The sequence below is a fragment of the Pseudophryne corroboree genome, chromosome 8, assembly GCF_028390025.1.
Source record: "Pseudophryne corroboree isolate aPseCor3 chromosome 8, aPseCor3.hap2, whole genome shotgun sequence".
Classification (NCBI taxonomy): domain Eukaryota; kingdom Metazoa; phylum Chordata; class Amphibia; order Anura; family Myobatrachidae; genus Pseudophryne; species Pseudophryne corroboree.
The window spans coordinates 231,788,087-231,809,383 of NC_086451.1; the positions used below are offsets into that span (position 1 = coordinate 231,788,087).

At 45.3% G+C, this 21,297-nt stretch overlaps 1 long non-coding RNA gene across 1 annotated transcript in view; it reads left to right on the top strand.

Annotated features, from left to right (window-relative positions):
* LOC134947649 (uncharacterized) overlaps nt 1-21,297 on the top strand; it is a 177,480-nt gene that overhangs the window by 1,551 nt on the left and 154,632 nt on the right. The gene's annotated exons all lie outside the window — the stretch shown is intronic.

The following is a 21,297-nucleotide window of genomic DNA, read 5'->3' on the forward strand; positions in this document are numbered from 1 at the left end:
CACCTCTCTCTCTCTCTCATCCCCACCTATTTCTCTCGCCCCCTCTCTTTTGTTGTCCCCACCTCTCTCTCTCTCTTTCTCTCGTTATAATCACCCCTCTCTCTTGTTGTCCCCACCTCTCTCTCTTGTCCCCACCTCTCTCTATCTCTTGTCCCCACCTCTCTCTCTCTCTCTCTTGTCCTCACTTCTCTCTCTCTCTTGTCCCCTCCTCTCTCTCTCTCTCTCTGTCTCTCTTGTCCCCACCTCTCTCTCTCTCTCTCTCTCTCTCTCTGTCCTCACCTCTCTCTCTCTCTCTCTCCCCTTACTTCTCTCTCTCTTTCTCTCTCTCTCTCTCTCTCATCCTCACCTCTTTCCCTCTCTCTTGTCCTCACCCCATCTATCTCTCTCTCTTTCTCTCTCGTCCTCACCCCTCTCTTTATCTCTGTCCTCACCTCTCCTTCTCTTGTCCTCACATCTCCCTCTCTTGTCCTCATCTCTCTCTCTCTTGTCCCCACCACTATCTCTCTCTCTCTCTCTCTCGTCCTCACCTCTCTCTCTTGTCCTTACCTCTCTTTGTCCTTACCTCTCTCTCTCGCTTGTCTTCAACTCTCTCTCTTTCTCTCGTCCCCACCTTTCTTGCCCTCACCCCCCCCTCTCTCTCTCTCTCTCTCTCTCTCTCTCTCTCTCTGGTCCTAACCTTTCTCTCTCTCTCTCCCCACACCTATTGCTCTCTCTCATCCCCACCCCTCTCTCTCAATCTTGTTTCTTACTCACTCTTGTCCTCACCTCGCTCTTGTCCCCGCCTCTCTCTTGTCCTCACCTCTCTCTCTCTCTCTCTCTCTCTCTCTTGTCCTCACTTCTCTCTCTCTCTTGTCCTCACCTCTCTCTCTCTCTTGTCCTCACCTCTCTCTCTTGTCCTCACCTCTCTCTCTCTCTCGTCCTCACCTCTCTCTCTCTCTTGTCCTCACCTCTCTCTCTCTCTCTCTCTCTCTCTCTCTCTCTCTCTCTCTCTCTAGTCCTCACCTCTCTGTCTTGTCCTCACCTCTCTCTCTTGTCCACGTGGCTGCTCCTGATTGGCTGCCGGTCCGTGGCAGATTTGAAATAATAGCGCCGCGGTCATAGGAGCCGCACTGTAGTGCCGCACCAAAGGCCATGACCACAGCCGCCTCCTCCTCCGTTGCACTGCTGCCGCCCTCTGCCTCCTCCTCTCCTGCAACGGCGCTGCCCTCAGCCTCCTCTGCCAACATCGGTATGGGTGAGGTTCTCTGGCTTTAAAATATAGATTGCCTTGCTCTAGATGGGCATACAGTGAGGAACTAAACTGGATAGACTTGTGCCCTCAGTCCTTCTCTGCACCTCCGCCAGCTCTCACAGCTGCCTCCTCCGCACCATCTTCTAGACCCACAGCCTCCTCTGCCCTGCACTGACCACAGCCTCTTCATCCACGACACCGCAGACCACAGCATCCTCAGCACCGCCGCTGCTAAATAGGTCATCTTACCCTGCTGCCTTTCTCTCTCTTTAAGTCCCTACTGTATGCCCTTGCTGTCCCTCTCTGTCACTCTCCCTGCCCCTATGTTCCTGCTGCCACTTTCCCTGTCCCTCTGTCACTCTCCCTGTCCCTATATCCCTGCTGTCACTTACCCTGTCCCTCTGTCACTCTCCCTGTCCCTATGTCCCTGCTGTCTCTTTCCCTGTCCCTCTGTCACTTTCCCTGTCCCTATGTCCCTGCTGTCACTGTCCCTGAATTTTGTCTCACTCCATGTGGCATAATGTAAATTTTGGCTCATTCTGTGTGCTATAATGTAAATTTTGGCTCATTGTGTGTGCTATAATGCGAATTTTGGCTCATTCTGTGTGCTATAATGTGAATTTTGGCTCATTTTGTGCGCTATAGTGTGAATGGCGGCTCATTCTGTGTGGTATAATGTGAATTTCAGCTCATTCTGTGTGCTGTAATGTGAATTTCGGCTCACTCTGTGTGCTATATTGTGAATTTTGGCTCATTCCGTGTGCTATAATGTGAATTTCGGCTCATACCGTGTGCTATAATGTGAATTTCAGCTCATTCCGTGTGCTATAATGTGAATTTCGGCTCATACCATGTGGTATAATGTGAATTTCGGGCTCATACTGTGTGGTATAATGTGAAAAGGTCACCAGTACTAGATAGTATAAGGGGTCCTACTATTGTGGTGCATAATGTGTATAAGGGGTATATGGTGTGGTAAACTACACTGAAGGACATGCCCCCTTTTGAGTGGCCACGCCTGGAGGCTTATTTACAACCTTTACTTTTCCATACCCTCACTTCAACATTTCCACTTCAACTACTGGTTGTGTGTATTTTAATAGAGAATGATGTACACGTGTATGTTGTTATAATATTAATTATATTTGTAAGATCATAGACTAAGAAGTAGGAGGAGTCGGGAATAGTAAGGGGAGGAGTCAGATGCTGACACCGAGGTGGGCCTGTGTGCTTCAAAAGTGCCAGGGCCTATTTTTAGTCCCAGTCCGGCCCTGATTGCCTGCATACTTATCGTAGAGCATTTAACATAAAATACTTATCCTAGAGCATTTATGGCGATTCACAGTCATATGGATCTCAGACAGTTGTATACCACTTGCAGCTGAGTGGGTGTAACTGGGCCACAAACTGATCAGGGTAAGTGTTCAGTTGGCAAGTTGTAGGCATGTAGATGGAATTGCGGATTATGTAGAGATGAGCATCTGCATTTATTACAAGCACAGAAAGCGGCTGGAATAGCAGTCACTTTATGTGCAACTCTGAATCAGGCTGCATGGCTCATAGTTGGGGCTATGTTTGGGACCTACAGCAGGATGCTATAATGACCGATATATATATATACTGTGTTTGTGTGTGTGTAGAGATGAGCGGGTTCGGTTTCTCTGAATCCGAACCCGCCCGAACTTCATGTTTTTTTACACGGGTCCGAGCGACTCGGATCTTCCCGCCTTGCTCGGTTAACCCGAGCGCGCCCGAACGTCATCATCACGCTGTCGGATTCTCGCGAGGCTCGGATTCTATCGCGAGACTCGGATTCTATATAAGGAGCCGCGCGTCGCGGCCATTTTCACACGTGCATTGAGATTGATAGGGAGAGGACGTGGCTGGCGTCCTCTCCGTTTAGAAATTAAAATAGATAGGAGAGTGAGAGTGAGACACTTCATTTACTTACTGGAGCTTAGGAGGAGTTATACTAGTGACTGATGACCAGTGACCTGACCACCAGTGCAGTTTTATAATTTATTATTATTTAATAATCCGTTCTGTTCTTGTTCTCTGCCTGAAAAAAACGATACACAGTGACTCAGTCACACTCACATACCATATCTGTGCTCAGCCCAGTGTGCTGCATCATCTATGTATAATATCTGACTGTGCTCACACAGCTTAATTGTGGGGGAGACTGGGGAGCAGTTATAGGTTATAGCAGGAGCCAGGAGTACATATTAAACAGTGCACACTTTTGCTGCCAGAGTGCCACTGCCAGTGTGACTGACCACTGACCACTGTGACCAGTGACCTGACCACACTGACCACCAGTATAGTATATTGTGATTGAATGTCTGCCTGAAAAAGTACACTCGTCGTGTGACTTGTGTGGTGTTTTTTTATTCTATAAAAATTAAAAAACTCATTCTGCTGACAGACAGTGTCCACTCCAGCAGGTCCGTCATTATATAATATATACCTGTCCGGCTGCAGTAGTGATATATATATATTTTTTATATCATTATTTATCATCCAGTCTACTAGCAGCAGACACAGTACGGTAGTTCACGGCTGTAGCTACCTCTGTGTCGGCACTCGGCAGTCCGTCCATAATTGTATACCACCTACCCGTGGTTTTTTTTTTCTTTCTTCTTTATACATACTACATCTCATTATCATCCAGTCTATATTAGCAGCAGACACAGTACAGTACGGTAGTCCACGGCTGTAGCTACCTCTGTGTCGGCACTCGGCAGTCCATCCATAATTGTATACCACCTACCCGTGTTTTTTTTTTCTTTCTTCTTTATACATACTACATCTCATTATCAACCAGTCTATATTAGCAGCAGACACAGTACGGTAGTTCACGGCTGTAGCTACCTCTGTGTCGGCATTCGGCAGTCCATCCATAATTGTATACCACCTACCCGTGGTTTTTTTTTCTTTCTTCTTTATACATACATACTACATCTCATTATCATCCAGTCTATATTAGCAGCAGACACAGTACAGTACGGTAGTTCACGGCTGTAGCTACCTCTGTGTCGGCACTCGGCAGTCCATCCATAATTGTATACCACCTACCCGTGGTTTTTTTTTTCTTTCTTCTTTATACATACTACATCTCATTATCATCCAGTCTATATTAGCAGCAGACACAGTACAGTACGGTAGTCCACGGCTGTAGCTACCTCTGTGTCGGCACTCGGCACTCGGCAGTCCATCCATAATTGTATACCACCTACCCGTGGGTTTTTTTTTCTTTCTTTTTTATACATACTACATCTCATTATCAACCAGTCTATATTAGCAGCAGACACAGTACAGTACGGTAGTCCACGGCTGTAGCTACCTCTGTGTCGGCACTCGGCAGTCCATCCATAATTGTATACCACCTACCCGTGGTTTTTTTTTTCTTTCTTCTTTATACATACTACATCTCATTATCATCCAGTCTATATTAGCAGCAGACACAGTACAGTACGGTAGTCCACGGCTGTAGCTACCTCTGTGTCGGCACTCGGCAGTACATCCATAATTGTATACCACCTACCCGTGGTTTTTTTTTCTTTCTTCTTTATACATACTACATCTCATTATCATCCAGTCTATATTAGCAGCAGACACAGTACAGTACGGTAGTCCACGGCTGTAGCTACCTCTGTGTCGGCACTCGGCAGTCCATCCATAATTGTATACCACCTACCCGTGGTTTTTTTTCTTTCTTCTTTATACATACTACATCTCATTATCAACCAGTCTATATTAGCAGCAGACACAGTATGGTAGTTCACGGCTGTAGCTACCTCTGTGTCGGCACTCGGCAGTCCATCCATAATTGTATACCACCTACCCGTGGTTTTTTTTTTCTTTCTTCTTTATACATACATACTACATCTCATTATCATCCAGTCTATATTAGCAGCAGACACAGTACAGTACGGTAGTCCACGGCTGTAGCTACCTCTGTGTCGGCACTCGGCAGTCCATCCATAAGTATACTAGTATCCATCCATCTCCATTGTTTACCTGAGGTGCCTTTTAGTTGTGCCTATTAAAATATGGAGAACAAAAATGTTGAGGTTCCAAAATTAGGGAAAGATCAAGATCCACTTCCACCTCGTGCTGAAGCTGCTGCCACTAGTCATGGCCGAGACGATGAAATGCCAGCAACGTCGTCTGCCAAGGCCGATGCCCAATGTCATAGTACAGAGCATGTCAAATCCAAAACACCAAATATCAGTAAAAAAAGGACTCCAAAACCTAAAATAAAATTGTCGGAGGAGAAGCGTAAACTTGCCAATATGCCATTTACCACACGGAGTGGCAAGGAACGGCTGAGGCCCTGGCCTATGTTCATGGCTAGTGGTTCAGCTTCACATGAGGATGGAAGCACTCAGCCTCTCGCTAGAAAACTGAAAAGACTCAAGCTGGCAAAAGCACCGCAAAGAACTGTGCGTTCTTCGAAATCCCAAATCCACAAGGAGAGTCCAATTGTGTCGGTTGCGATGCCTGACCTTCCCAACACTGGACGTGAAGAGCATGCGCCTTCCACCATTTGCACGCCCCCTGCAAGTGCTGGAAGGAGCACCCGCAGTCCAGTTCCTGATAGTCAGATTGAAGATGTCAGTGTTGAAGTGCACCAGGATGAGGAGGATATGGGTGTTGCTGGCGCTGGGGAGGAAATTGACCAGGAGGATTCTGATGGTGAGGTGGTTTGTTTAAGTCAGGCACCCGGGGAGACACCTGTTGTCCGTGGGAGGAATATGGCCGTTGACATGCCTGGTGAAAATACCAAAAAAATCAGCTCTTCAGTGTGGAGGTATTTCAACAGAAAAGCGGACAACAGGTGTCAAGCCGTGTGTTGCCTTTGTCAAGCTGTAATAAGTAGGGGTAAGGACGTTAACCACCTCGGAACATCCTCCCTTATACGTCACCTGCAGCGCATTCATAATAAGTCAGTGACAAGTTCAAAAACTTTGGGCGACAGCGGAAGCAGTCCACTGACCAGTAAATCCCTTCCTCTTGTAACCAAGCTCACGCAAACCACCCCACCAACTCCCTCAGTGTCAATTTCCTCCTTCCCCAGGAATGCCAATAGTCCTGCAGGCCATGTCACTGGCAATTCTGACGAGTCCTCTCCTGCCTGGGATTCCTCCGATGCATCCTTGCGTGTAACGCCTACTGCTGCTGGCGCTGCCGTTGTTGCTGCTGGGAGTCGATGGTCATCCCAGAGGGGAAGTCGTAAGCCCACTTGTACTACTTCCAGTAAGCAATTGACTGTCCAACAGTCCTTTGCGAGGAAGATGAAATATCACAGCAGTCATCCTGCTGCAAAGCGGATAACTGAGGCCTTGACAACTATGTTGGTGTTAGACGTGCGTCCGGTATCCGCCGTTAGTTCACAGGGAACTAGACAATTTATTGAGGCAGTGTGCCCCCGTTACCAAATACCATCTAGGTTCCACTTCTCTAGGCAGGCGATACCGAGAATGTACACGGACGTCAGAAAAAGACTCACCAGTGTCCTAAAAAATGCAGTTGTACCCAATGTCCACTTAACCACGGACATGTGGACAAGTGGAGCAGGGCAGGGTCAGGACTATATGACTGTGACAGCCCACTGGGTAGATGTATGGACTCCCGCCGCAAGAACAGCAGCGGCGGCACCAGTAGCAGCATCTCGCAAACGCCAACTCTTTCCTAGGCAGGCTACGCTTTGTATCACCGCTTTCCAGAATACGCACACAGCTGAAAACCTCTTACGGCAACTGAGGAAGATCATCGCGGAATGGCTTACCCCAATTGGACTCTCCTGTGGATTTGTGGCATCGGACAACGCCAGCAATATTGTGTGTGCATTAAATATGGGCAAATTCCAGCACGTCCCATGTTTTGCACATACCTTTAATTTGGTGGTGCAGAATTTTTTAAAAAACGACAGGGGCGTGCAAGAGATGCTGTCGGTGGCCAGAAGAATTGCGGGACACTTTCGGCGTACAGGCACCACGTACAGAAGACTGGAGCACCACCAAAAACTACTGAACCTGCCCTGCCATCATCTGAAGCAAGAAGTGGTAACGAGGTGGAATTCAACCCTCTATATGCTTCAGAGGTTGGAGGAGCAGCAAAAGGCCATTCAAGCCTATACAATTGAGCACGATATAGGAGGTGGAATGCACCTGTCTCAAGTGCAGTGGAGAATGATTTCAACGTTGTGCAAGGTTCTGATGCCCTTTGAACTTGCCACACGTGAAGTCAGTTCAGACGCTGCCAGCCTGAGTCAGGTCATTCCCCTCATCAGGCTTTTGCAGAAGAAGCTGGAGACATTGAAGGAGGAGCTAACACGGAGCGATTCCGCTAGGCATGTGGGACTTGTGGATGGAGCCCTTAATTCGCTTAACAAGGATTCACGGGTGGTCAATCTGTTGAAATCAGAGCACTACATTTTGGCCACCGTGCTCGATCCTAGATTTAAAGCCTACCTTGGATCTCTCTTTCCGGCAGACACAAGTCTGCTGGGGTTGAAAGACCTGCTGGTGAGAAAATTGTCAAGTCAAGCGGAACGCGACCTGTCAACATCTCCTCCTTCACATTCTCCCGCAACTGGGGGTGCGAGGAAAAGGCTCAGAATTCCGAGCCCACCCGCTGGCGGTGATGCAGGGCAGTCTGGAGCGACTGCTGATGCTGACATCTGGTCCGGACTGAAGGACCTGACAACGATTACGGACATGTCGTCTACTGTCACTGCATATGATTCTCTCACCATTGAAAGAATGGTGGAGGATTATATGAGTGACCGCATCCAAGTAGGCACGTCACACAGTCCGTACTTATACTGGCAGGAATAAGAGGCAATTTGGAGGCCCTTGCACAAACTGGCTTTATTCTACCTAAGTTGCCCTCCCACAAGTGTGTACTCCGAAAGAGTGTTTAGTGCCGCCGCTCACCTTGTCAGCAATCGGCGTACGAGGTTACATCCAGAAAATGTGGAGAAGATGATGTTCATTAAAATGAATTATAATCAATTCCTCCGTGGAGACATTGACCAGCAGCAATTGCATCCACAAAGTACACAGGGAGCTGAGATGGTGGATTCCAGTGGGGACGAATTGATAATCTGTGAGGAGGGGGATGTACACGGTGATATATCGGAGGATGATGATGAGGTGGACATCTTGCCTCTGTAGAGCCAGTTTGTGCAAGGAGAGATTAATTGCTTCTTTTTTGGTGGGGGTCCAAACCAACCCGTCATTTCAGTCACAGTTGTGTGGCAGACCCTGTCACTGAAATGATGGGTTGGTTAAAGTGTGCATGTCCTGTTTATACAACATAAGGGTGGGTGGGAGGGCCCAAGGACAATTCCATCTTGCACCTCTTTTTTCTTTAATTTTTCTTTGCGTCATGTGCTGTTTGGGGAGGGTTTTTTGGAAGGGACATCCTGCGTGACACTGCAGTGCCACTCCTAGATGGGCCCGGTGTTTGTGTCGGCCACTAGGGTCGCTTATCTTACTCACACAGCTACCTCATTGCGCCTCTTTTTTTCTTTGCGTCATGTGCTGTTTGGGGAGGGTTTTTTGGAAGGGACATCCTGCGTGACACTGCAGTGCCACTCCTAGATGGGCCCGGTGTTTGTGTCGGCCACTAGGGTCGCTTATCTTACTCACACAGCTACCTCATTGCGCCTCTTTTTTTCTTTGCGTCATGTGCTGTTTGGGGAGGGTTTTTTGGAAGGGACATCCTGCGTGACACTGCAGTGACACTCCTAGATGGGCCCGGTGTTTGTGTCGGCCACTAGGGTCGCTTATCTTACTCACACAGCTACCTCATTGCGCCTCTTTTTTTCTTTGCGTCATGTGCTGTTTGGGGAGGGTTTTTTGGAAGGGACACCCTGCGTGACACTGCAGTGACACTCCTAGATGGGCCCGGTGTTTGTGTCGGCCACTAGGGTCGCTTATCTTACTCACACAGCTACCTCATTGCGCCTCTTTTTTTCTTTGCGTCATGTGCTGTTTGGGGAGGGTTTTTTGGAAGGGACATCCTGCGTGACACTGCAGTGACACTCCTAGATGGGCCCGGTGTTTGTGTCGGCCACTAGTATCGCTTATCTTACTCACACAGCTACCTCATTGCGCCTCTTTTTTTCTTTGCGTCATGTGCTGTTTGGGGAGGGTTTTTTGGAAGGGACATCCTGCGTGACACTGCAGTGACACTCCTAGATGGGCCCGGTGTTTGTGTCGGCCACTAGGGTCGCTTATCTTACTCACACAGCTACCTCATTGCGCCTCTTTTTTTCTTTGCGTCATGTGCTGTTTGGGGAGGGTTTTTTGGAAGGGACATCCTGCGTGACACTGCAGTGCCACTCCTAGATGGGCCCGGTGTTTGTGTCGGCCACTAGGGTCGCTTAGCTGAGTCATCCAGCGACCTAGGTGCAAATTTTAGGACTAAAAATAATATTGTGAGGTGTGAGGTATTCAGAATAGACTGAAAATGAGTGTAAATTATGGTTTTTGAGGTTAATAATACTTTGGGATCAAAATGACCCCCAAATTCTATGATTTAAGCTGTTTTTTAGTGTTTTTTAAAAAAAACACCCGAATCCAAAACACACCCGAATCCGACAAAAAAAATTCGGTGAGGTTTTGCCAAAACGCGGTCGAACCCAAAACACGGCCGCGGAACCGAACCCAAAACCAAAACACAAAACCCGAAAAATTTCCGGCGCTCATCTCTAATATATATATGTGTGTATGTGTATATATATATATATATATATATTTGTATATATTTGTATATACTACCGTTCAAAAGTTTGGGGTCACTTAGAAATGTCCTTTTTTTTCTAAGAAAAGCACGTTTTTTTTCTCCAATGAAGATGACATTAAATGAATAAAAAAACAGGATTTTAATACCTACCGGTAAATCCTTTTCTCCTAGTCCGTAGAGGATGCTGGGGTCCACTTCAGTACCATGGGGTATAGACGGTTCCGCAGAAGCCATGGGCACTTTATGACTTTTTCAGAGTGTGAACTGGCTCCTCCCTCTATGCCCCTCCTCCAGTCCTCAGTTTAGAAAATGTGCCCGGGCAGACTGGTCGCACTCTACTGAGTTTCACTAACAAGACTTTATGTTAGGTTTTTTATTTTCAGGCAGACTGCTTGTAACAGTCTCCCTGCTTCGTGGGACTTAGGGGAAGAAGTAGGAACCAACTTCCTGAACAGTTTCATGGCTCTGCTTCTTGCTGACAGGACACCATTAGCTTCTGAAGGGTACTGAACACTAGCTGCGGCTAAGCGCTCACTCCCACAGCACGCCGTCACCCCCCCTAACAGAGCCAGAAGTCAGAAGACAGGTGAGGGTATTACCAAAGAGATTCTCCGGTCATCGTGATGGCAAAAAGGTATGGCGCAGCGGGCAGGAACGCTGTGCAAGCATGCTACCCATAACACAGGCACAGCAGGGTGCAGGGCGGGGCGCCCTGGGCAGTATGAAAACCTACTCTAACTGGCAAAAAGGTAGCATATTGGGCCGTGGCACAATCCTACACCCCCGCCAGTATAATGTTAGCTCTCATTGAAGTGCAGCGGTGTCTGAGACTGACACGCAGGAGACGAGAGGACGCTATATGCGAAACGCATCAGAGAAAGTGCCCTATCTGTGACCCGGTGGACCTTGGCTGTTAGCTCTCATTGAAATGCAGCGGTGTCTGAGACTGACACGCAGGAGACGAGAGGACGCTATATGCGGCGGCTGGAAAACAGGAGCGGAATCTATCTCTAGCGCCTGCAGTGCGCGGGGCTCCGGTAGCCGGACTGTTACTTCTCTCTCCAAACCAATACAGGTGTGTGCACGGGAGCCAGTTTCAGTGGGAGACGGAGGACATCATTTGTGGCAATTGAGACGGGAGCTTTGTTCTCACAGGTGCTTGCGATGCACTAAGAGTCCCGGGTGTGTATTACTTCCTCCATGACCTTTTCGAATGATATCCCACAAGTAAAGCACCATCAGTATATGTGAGCAATTGGATGAATTCTATTCATTGAGAGATCTTTAAACAAAGACTTCAAATATATTACACCATATGATATCTAATTATGAATGACTCATGAACACATTTGATGAGAAGGTCTTATTTGAAAATTAAAAGCAAGGATGTTATCAGTGTCTAGCCCACTGTGGTCACTGTTAGTTATATGATCCACCTCTTATGCTCATTAGTAGTTGTATTATTATTAATGTTTTAGTCTTATTTTTATGTATATGCGCATATTACAGTTATTAATGAATTATATATGTTCATATTTGATCAATTTTATAGATAATAAAATCATCTTGTAATTATAATCTTATTTGAGATTATTCAAGCCTTGTTGCCTCTAATTGAGTCTGAATAGCGCAAGGGTTTTTTTTTGTTTGTTTTAGTTCACACCCGGTTTTTTAAAAAATCGGGTGGATTGTGTTGGCCATATCCACAGGCCATTTCACCTTTGTTGCTGCTGGATAGATCTTGTGAGGTATGAGAGTATTGGATTAATTCCCTGATACCTGTGCGGAGTGGGTTTGACTGTGTATATAGGCACCCACTCGCAATTACACATATTTATATATATATATATATATACAATAGCGCCAGACATTACTAGTGTTTTTTAAATATATATATATATATATATATATATATATATATATTTATACATATACGAAAAAGTTTCTCATCTCATACACAAACTGACATTAATATTAATCATTAAAGTCAGACAAATTAAAAAGACAAGCATTGTGTTTCATTGTTAGACTCACTGACAGGTTACAGCAAGAATATTTTGCTAATAATTCCATACATTTCTCAGCCATGAGCTTCTGCTGTTTGTGTCTTAATTTTCTTCATTTCACACTCCTGGCATTGATGTTGTTATTGATGTCATCAATTGATAACCGTTTACTATGTACACAGGTAACACAGGTAGAAATGTTTGTTACTTACTGATTATTATGATGATTCCAGATCTTGTAATATTTTGTACAGTAACTCACAGCACTGTGGCTCAATTCCCAACAAGGGGCCTAATTCAGACCTGATCGCTAGCAAGCGATTTTTGCACTGCTGCGTTCAGATAGTCACCGTCTACAGGGGGAGGGTATTTTAGCTGTGCATTTGTGCGCACGCATGTGTAACAGAGCTGTACAAACAGATTTTGTGCAGTCTCTGCACAGCCCAGGACTTACTCAGCCGCTGCGATAACATCAGCCTGTCCAGGACTGGAATTGACGTCAGGAACCCTCCCTGCTAACGCATGGACACGCCTGCATTTTTGCAGACACTCCCAGAAAACGGTCAGTTGACACCCACAAATGCCTTCTTCCTGTCAATCTCCTTGCGATCCCCTGTGCAAAAGGATCCGTCGCACAAACCCATCGCTGAGCGGCGATCCGCTTTGTACCCGTGTGATGAGCATGCGCATTGCGGTGCATACACATGCGCAGTTTGTGCCTGATTGCCCGGTGTGCGAAAATGCACAGCAGCGATTAGGTCTGAATTACCCCCAAGGGCTCAATCTGTGTAGAGCTTGTATGTCCTTTCCATGTTTGCATGGATTTTCTCTGGATGCTCTAGTTTCCTCCCACATTTCAAAAACATAATGGTAGGTTAAATGGCTTCTAGCAAAATGATCCTTAACTAGCTGAAGTACCCGGCTTTGTCCGGGTTTAAATTGTCAAGTTATTTAGTTAGCAATAAGTTGGATGTAACTGTCAACATTTTAAAAATAATTAGCAGCTCTTCCAAACACACCTATGAAGTGGCTGCCCTGTGTCCTTTTTTGGGGGGTAAAGCCAGTAGCCCTAATCCCCAGCTTTCCATTGTGTTCAGTTTTATAATCACTTCACGCTGCAAGATGGGTTTAAAGTTTATTTTCTATTATGTTGCTATTCCAAAGCTTTTGGGTATACAATATTTTTGTCTTCCCACCTCCATTTCTGTCAGTTATTTTAGATAATTGATTTATGGTTATTTCAGTCAGTCATTTCCGGCAACTGAATTATGGGTTATTTTGTAAGTTATTACAGTTCATTAAAGTTTCATCCAAATCCATCCAGTGGAAGGCCCAGAACAGGCTCCCTATGTCAAATATCTGTCTGGCGTGCACCAACTGGAGGACCAACCGAGACCTTAACCCTTTAGTATGTCTTCTTGGATCCAATATTATTCAAATCCATCCGGCGGAAGGCCCACAACAGGCTCATCAGGTCAGTTCTGTATGGTGAACACTAAAAGGAGGTGCAACCAGGACCTCAACCATCTCCTGGGATCCAATAGTACCACTCTGCAAAGTTTTCGTTCAAATCCATCCAGTGGAAGGCCCAGAACAAGCTCCGTCTAGTGGAAGGCCCAGAACACGCTCCATGGGTCAACGCTCTGCCCAGCACACACCAATAGGATATCCGACCGGAATCCTAACCCCCCCTAAAACCTGGTCAGGATCCAACTGGACCATCTCACGTTAGTTACATCCTAATCGGTGCAGGGGTGTTCAAATGCATAACTGGACAAACTAACAGAATAGTGAAATTTATACAAGATGTGCATGTGTATGCATGCTTGTATGATATGGAATTGAGAGTGTAAGCTCCAATTAGGCAGTGACAGATAATATAAAGATGAATATATAATAATATACAAAATTGGGGGAAGTGGGGGGGCAGTAGAAGCAGCGCAAATGACCTGGACCTGGATGTCTGCTGGGACCTTGGAGTGCTGGAGTGACATAACCATAACATAACTATGCTCTAACCACATACCCTGATACGAGAAGCACCATAGTAATGTACAGTACACCAGGTTGGGGCATAGCTGCATTCCCTTCTGTGGCCATCACAACCCCCCCAACCCCCCCATCTTCAGTAATAGGGTCCACATGATGTTTAAGTGGCCCGGATAGTAGGATCTTAATGCTCTGTGATTACACTTATTCACATTGAACATTTTATCAGCATTGGCCAGTTTCTTGATAAATGAATACTGATTCAATGTTCTGCTTTGTAGAGTGGAATACTGGTTATTGGACTTTTGGTAGAAGAAGCAGTCTTCCTTCTTTAGCCTTACATTCAGTAGATGTAGCCTGTGTGGGCAGTAGATAATCTTATTCAGCAGTGAATGACTTAAAGAATAAACATAATACTTCTGCCCATTGCTATACTTTTTTGTTAATATAGTAATCATTCTTTTTTACATACATCATACTCACTTGTGTACATTTAACATCAATCACAGAGCCCATTTGACAGTCATGAGTAAGACGCTTTGCAAAAAAATGGCTGAATTTGCACGCAGCTTCTTATAATTAGAGGGAACGTTATACCACTGGCTTGATTGATAACAGCTTTTACCCTTATTTATCTAAAACAGTGCATGCTGGAGCCCTTCTGCTGAATGACATTGTCTTCAAATGATGAGGTGGGCCAATCAATACACACTAAGCCAAGCACAAGCATGTCATTGTGGTTCCCAGTCAGATGAGAATGGCATTTAGCAGCAAGGCTTTGTAAGAAATAGTAGGCTTTATAGGGTTTTTTGTTTTATTTGTAAGTGGACTATGGCCTGGCACTAATTCAGGAAAGAAGTTCTCGGATGCTAATAAAGTGGTGAAAGAGGGATCTGGGAATGTCTTTATTTAAACAAAACAATCAATAATCAAACAGATGTTTTTAAAAGGGTTTTAACTGTTGTATTACATTAGTATTATATTTCAATGTCCAGCACAATGTAGTTGCCAACATAGAGAAACTGTTTGCTAGACAGCATTAACCCATGCCATGCCAGTTAGGGGATGATATCCAGTGTTGTTATAACATAAATTATAATGTACATGTATGAGGTTCAGTTCACCTAAATCTGTGAAATATTGTACATCATGAAGTGTAAAGAAATGGTGAGGTCAAAAAGTTGGGAATTCTTTAAACCTAATCAAATTATTAATTTCCACTTAATGTTATATTATGTTTTGTGTGTACAGTATATTATACATGGTATGCCCGGCGGTCATCCATACTGATCCCTTATACATATTCCACAATTATTAGGGCGCACTTATATTATCAATGGTATCATCTGCTACAGATCTGGCATTATGTGTACAATCAGAGACTGGAGCCAGTGTTTTATGCTGCAGTCTGTTTTAGCCACACTTTCGATGCTGCAGCACAAACATTCATACATAATATTGCTAAGAATTGTGCTTACCTGTCTCACTATGATCCAGTGTAACAGTTTTTAAATCACAGCATCTTTGGTAGTGCTTTCCCACGGACATCCCAGCTTCACATTCTGTCCAGCTCATGTTTTCAGACTATTCACCAACATCCAGTTTGTATCTATTATGTATGTGTGTGTTTCATATAAATTCCTCAATGAATACAATGACATCACACCCGCTACAACTGGCAACCTTTGTGCCAGTCAGAGATCTGAGCCATACTGTCATCCTACAGTCTAGTGATGACATTATCCGAGGTACCCATTGTGAAGATGCAGCAAAAGGCTACATAGGCTAAGAATTGTGCTTACCTTTCCGAGTGTGATCCTGTGTCAGTGTTTTACTTCCCAGCATCTTTGGTAATCCACTCCCATAGACATTTCAGCTTGAAACTTTATCTGCTGTTGATCGACTTTATAAATTGTTTCCACTGTCTCTTTTTTTCACCAAAATCCAAACAGGGCTGTCATTCTCTCATAGTGCTTCTCTCACACTGTCTACCTACAATATACTCATTCCCAGCACATTATTATTACTACAAGGCTTTCCTGTAACCTGGCTCTGATCTGTACACAGTATTGTGCATTATCTTGTCTTCATCAAATTCTGCTTCTGTGCGGGCCCAGGCTGGGACATTTGTGTGAGGTAGCCTTTCAGTGATGTCACTTGGGTGGGGAGGGGAGAGCACTGTAAGAGGTAGGGGGAGGGGGTAAAGAAACAGTTGGGGGAATCAAAACAAATGGAAACATAAAACAACTTAAGACACTTTTACATAGTCACAATTGTTGAAGAATTGGAGGTCTTTTAGTAGCAGTGATTACTGATTATTATTACCTGTAGTATAATAACATGTATTGTTACAAAGTTAAATGTGTGATCCATCACACACAGAATTGTTGCATTTGGTATTTATTTAAAAAATAAATAAAAATTCTGTGACCTTATTCCTCATATATTAAAAGATGTAACCGCTCCTCAGACTGATCTGTGCACAAGGAAATTGATGCTTACTGCTATTGATACTATGTTCACGTACTGTATTAGCATAAAATTACAAGTTTTGCATCATGTCTTTCAAATGGGACCCACTAAAATGTGCGGTCTGAGGGGCTTACAGTGGTTCTGACTAGGGTGGCCAATCCCGGGATCGACGGGCTCCCGGGATTCTGGCCTAAAGTTGGCAATGCTTTTTTTTTTAATGCTGGGCAGCCTCCGAACCGGTTCAGCATACGACTCAGATGCAGCCCGGCTCCCCCTGCCCCCAGCTGTGTGCCCTGTGCAGCGTGATATGGTGTTAGAGGTCACACTGCACAGCACAGCGCGAGCCATGCTGTGGCCGAAATGCCTGTACCCACCTCTCAGACTCGCCGCCAGCCGGACCCACCGACAGCACCACTGCCTGCTGCTTAGACCACTGACAGCCATACCTGAGGAGGGTGACTATTTTTAAAATTTATTTTTACCCTAGCCAATCCCGGGTATCCGACCGTTTTTTCAATGCAGAGTCCCGGGATTGAAAAAACGGCCTGGGATTGGCCTCTCTAGTTCTGACTAATACCCCTTTTACACCGCTGCTAAAAACCTGTGTTATTGCTGTGATAACCCAGGAGTGTCTCAGTGTAAAAGGGTTTACATGGGTCTAGTTACCTGGGAATCCAACCCTGCTGGCTTGCAGGGTTGGTCCCGGGAAGGACTCCAATCGCAGTGCAGTGTGAACGGGTTAGCCCGGCCGATGCCTCCTGGCACTCATTCACTGCATAGAAAAGAGGTGGCGCTTGTAGATCATCTGACCTCCAAGAGCTGCTGACCTCACTAACCCGGCAGAACGGGGTGTCGCCAAGTCGCACATGGGAAGGACCCGGGCACAAATCCCGGGAGTGGCTTGGAATTTTAATATAATAGTGGTATAATGGCCTTGTTTACTGCTCGGTATGGCTGCTGAATATGACTCTTCATAGTAACAACATAGGCACAGATAAAATACATACATTTTCTTTTTGTGCTTAAAATCTCTAAAAAATGCCTACTACTGTATTAACCCACATTATGTATTTAATTGCTTTCTGCAGTTTTACATGTAATGACTAGAGATGAGCGGGTTCAGTTCGCTGAGAACCGAACCCCACCGAACTCCACGTGTCAAACACGGGTCCGAGCCAGGCTCGTTTGTTCTCGCCTAACTCGGAAAACCCGAACAAGGCAAAACGTCATCATCCCGCTGTCAGATTCTCGCGAGATTCAGATTCCATATAAAGAGCCGTGCATTGCCGCCATTTTCACTCATGCATTGTAGAGGGTACAGAGAGGACGTGGCTACGTTCTCTCAGTTTCAAATCTCAGTATCAGTACTCAGTATCAGTGCTTATTACTGATCAGTAATACTAGTACAGTGTCTCTCTTGTGCTGCATCTTGCTGCTGTAGGGTGCTGTGGTAGTAGTGTCCTGTGACTGTGATTCGGTCATCATCATACCAGTCATAGTGGTATCTGGTGGGGGGGGGGGTGACAATTCCAGAGTGCTTTTGTGCTGCTCACTAATACTAGTACAGTGTCTTGTGCTGTATCTTGCTGCTGTAGGGTGCTGTGGTAGTAGTGTCCTGTGACTGTGCATCGGTAATCATCATTCCAGTCACAGTGGTATCTGGGGGGTGACAAATCCAGAGTGCTTTTGTGCTGCTCACTAATACAGGTTGAGTATCCCATATCCATATATTCCGAAATACGGAATATTCCGAAATACGGACTTTTTTGAGTGAGAGTGAGATAGTGAAACCTTTGTTTTCTGATGGCTCAATGTACACAAACATTGTTTAATACACAAAGTTATTAATAATATTGTATTAAATGACCTTCAGGCTTTGTATATAAGGTGTTTATGAAACATAAATTAATTGTGTGAATGTACACACACTTTGTTTAATGCACAAAGTTATAAAAAATATTGGCTAAAATGACCTTCAGGCTGTGTGTATAAGGTGTGTAAGTAACATAAATGCATTCTGTGCTTAGATTTAGGTCCCATCACCATGATATCTCATTATGGTATGCAATTATTCCAAAATACGGTAAAAACCATTATCCAAAATACCTCTGGTCCCAAGCATTTTGGATAAGGGAGACTCAACCTGTACTAGTACAGTGTCTCTCTTGTGCTGCATCGTGCTGCTCAGTGTCAGTTCTCAGTAGTATCATCATCAGTGCTCAGTATCACTGCTCATTGTCTTGTGGTGCTCAGTAATACTACATTACTAATACTAGTACAGTGTCTTGTGCTAATCGTGCTGCTCAGTGTCAGTTCTCAGTAGTATCATCAGTGCTCAGTAGTATCATCAGTGCTCAGTATCACTGCTCATTGTCTTGTGGTGCTCAGTAATACTACAGTACTAATACTAGTACAGTGTCTTATGCTAATCGTGCTGCTCAGTGTCAGTTCTCAGTAGTATCATCAGTGCTCAGTATCAGTGCTCAGTATCATCAGTGCTCAGTATCACTGCTCATTGTCTTGTGGTGCTCAGTAATACTACATTACTAATACTAGTACAGTGTCTTGTGCTAATCGTGCTGCTCAGTGTCAGTGCTCAGTAGTATCATCAGTGCTCAGTAGTATCATCAGTGCTCAGTATCACTGCTCATTGTTTTGTGGTGCTCAGTAATACTACATTACTAAAACTAGTACAGTGTCTTGTGCTAATCATGCTGCTCAGTGTTAGTGCTCGGTAGTATCATCAGTGCTCAGTATCAGTGCTCATTGTCTCATGGTGCTCAGTAATACTACATTACTAATACTAGTACAGTGTCTTGTGCTGCATCTTGCTGCTGTAGGGTGCTGTGGTAGTGTCCTGTCACTGTGCATAGGTCATCATCATTCCTGTCACAGTGGTATCTGGTATCTATCTAGTGGTATCTAATTCAAGACATTACTGCCGTCTAATTCCAGGTATCTTACTGGCATATAATTCCACACATTAAAAAATTGAGAACAAAAAATTGGAGGGTAAAATAGGGAAAGATCAAGAACCACTTCCACCTAGTGCTGAAGCTGCTGCCACTAGTCATGGCAGAGACAATTCAATGCCATCAACGTCGTCTGTCAAGGCCAATGCCCAATATCATAGTAGAGAGCATATAAAATCCAAAAAGCAAAAGTTCAGTAAAATGACCCAAAAATCTAAATTAAAATCGTCTGAGGAGAAGCGTAAACTTGCCAATATGTCATTTACGACACGGAGTGGCAAGGAACGGCTAAAGCCCTCTCCTATGTTCCTCATGACTAGTGGTTCAGCTTCACATGACGATGGAAGCACTCATCCTCTCGCTAGAAAAATGAAAAGAGTTAAGCTGGCAAAAGCCCAGCAAAGAACTGTGCGTTCTTCTAAATCACAAATCCCCAAGGAGAGTCCAATTGTGTCGGTTGTGATGCTTGACCTTCCCAACACTGGGCGGGAAGAGGTGGCTCCTTCCACAATTTGCACGCCCCCTGCAAGTGCTGGAAGGAGAACCCACAGTCCAGTTCCTGATATTCAAATTGAAGATGTCAGTGTTGAAGTACACCAGGATGAGGATATGGGTGTTGCTGGCGCTGAGGAGGAAGTTGACGAGGAGGATTCTGATGGTGAGGTGGTTTGTTTAAATCAGGCACGAGGGGAGACAGTTGTTGTCCGTGGGATGAATAAGGCCATTGACATGCCTGGGCAAAATACAAAAAAAATCACCTCTTTGGTGTGGATTATTTCAACAGAAATGCGGACAACAGGTGTCAAGCCGTGTGTTGGCTTTGTCAAGCTGTAATAAGTAGGGGTAAGGACGTTAACCACCTAGGAACATCCTCCCTTATACGTCACCTGGAGCGCATTCATCAGAAGTCATTGACAAGTTAAAAAACTTTGGGTAACAGCGGAAGCAGTCCACTGACAACTAAATCCCTTCTTCCTCTTGTACCCAAGCTCCTGCAAACCACCCCACCAACTCCCTCAATGTCAATTTCCTCCTTAGACAGGAACGCCAATAGTCCTGCAGGCCATGTCACTGGCAAGTCTGATGAGTCCTCTCCTAACTGGGATTCTTCCGATGGATCCTTGAGTGGAACGCCTACTGCTGCTGTTGCTGATGGCGCTGCTGTTGTTGCTGCTGGGAGTCGATCGTCATCCCAGAGGGGAAGTCAGAAGACAGTCCTTTGTGAGGAAGATGAAATATCACAGCAGTCATCCTGTTGCAAAGCGGATAACTCAGGCCTTGACAGCTGTGTTGGTGTTAAACGTGCGTCCGGTAACCACCGTTAGTTCACAGGGACTTAGAGAATTGCTTGAGGTAGTGTGTTCCCGGTAAAAAATCCCATCTAGGTTCCACTTCTCTAGGCAGGCGATACCGAGAATGTACACAGACCTCAGAAAAAGTGTCCTCAGTGTCCTAAAAAATGCAGTTGTACCCACTGTCCACTTAACCACTTTCCATAAGAGGCACACAGCTGACAACCTCTTACAAAAACTGAGGAACATCATCGCAGATTGGCTTACCTCAATTGGACTCTCCTGGGGATTTGTGATATCAGACGACGCCACCAATATTGTGCGTGCATTACATGTGGGCAAATTCCAGCATGTCCCATGTTTTGCACATACAATTAATTTGGTGGTGCATCATTGAAAATCGACAGGGGCGTGCAGGAGATGCTGTCGGTGGCCCGAAAAATTGAGGGCCACTTTCGGCATTCAGCCACCACGTGCCGAAGACTGGAGCACCAGCAAACACTCCTGAACATGCCCTGCCATCAGCTGAAGCAAGAGGTGGTAACGATGTGTAATTCAACCCTCTATATGCTTCAGAG